This window comes from Lagenorhynchus albirostris, chromosome 9, assembly GCF_949774975.1.
Source record: "Lagenorhynchus albirostris chromosome 9, mLagAlb1.1, whole genome shotgun sequence".
Taxonomy (NCBI): domain Eukaryota; kingdom Metazoa; phylum Chordata; class Mammalia; order Artiodactyla; family Delphinidae; genus Lagenorhynchus; species Lagenorhynchus albirostris.
This window is the reverse complement of record NC_083103.1, coordinates 85,814,400-85,814,668: the sequence shown is the minus strand read 5'-3', so window position 1 is coordinate 85,814,668 and position 269 is coordinate 85,814,400.

Below are 269 nucleotides of genomic sequence, written 5' to 3'. Positions count from 1 at the left end.
GTGTTCTTGTTCCCCAAGCCCCTTAATTCAGGGACAAATAGCAATAGAGAGAGCTGAAATGATAAGCATTCTAACAGTTTCAAAGAGTCTGAGGACTTTAGAGTACAGAGTTCGGAAAATCTCCCTGGCTGTGCTAGGAGGAACCATTACCAGGGAGAGCTAATGCATTCTCCTTTCTCTTATAGAAAGGCAGTGGCACTGGGACGATGGTGGTGACAATAGGCACCAACTATTGGAAGTCTTTTTATTTCCCATTGCCTAAATGGGAT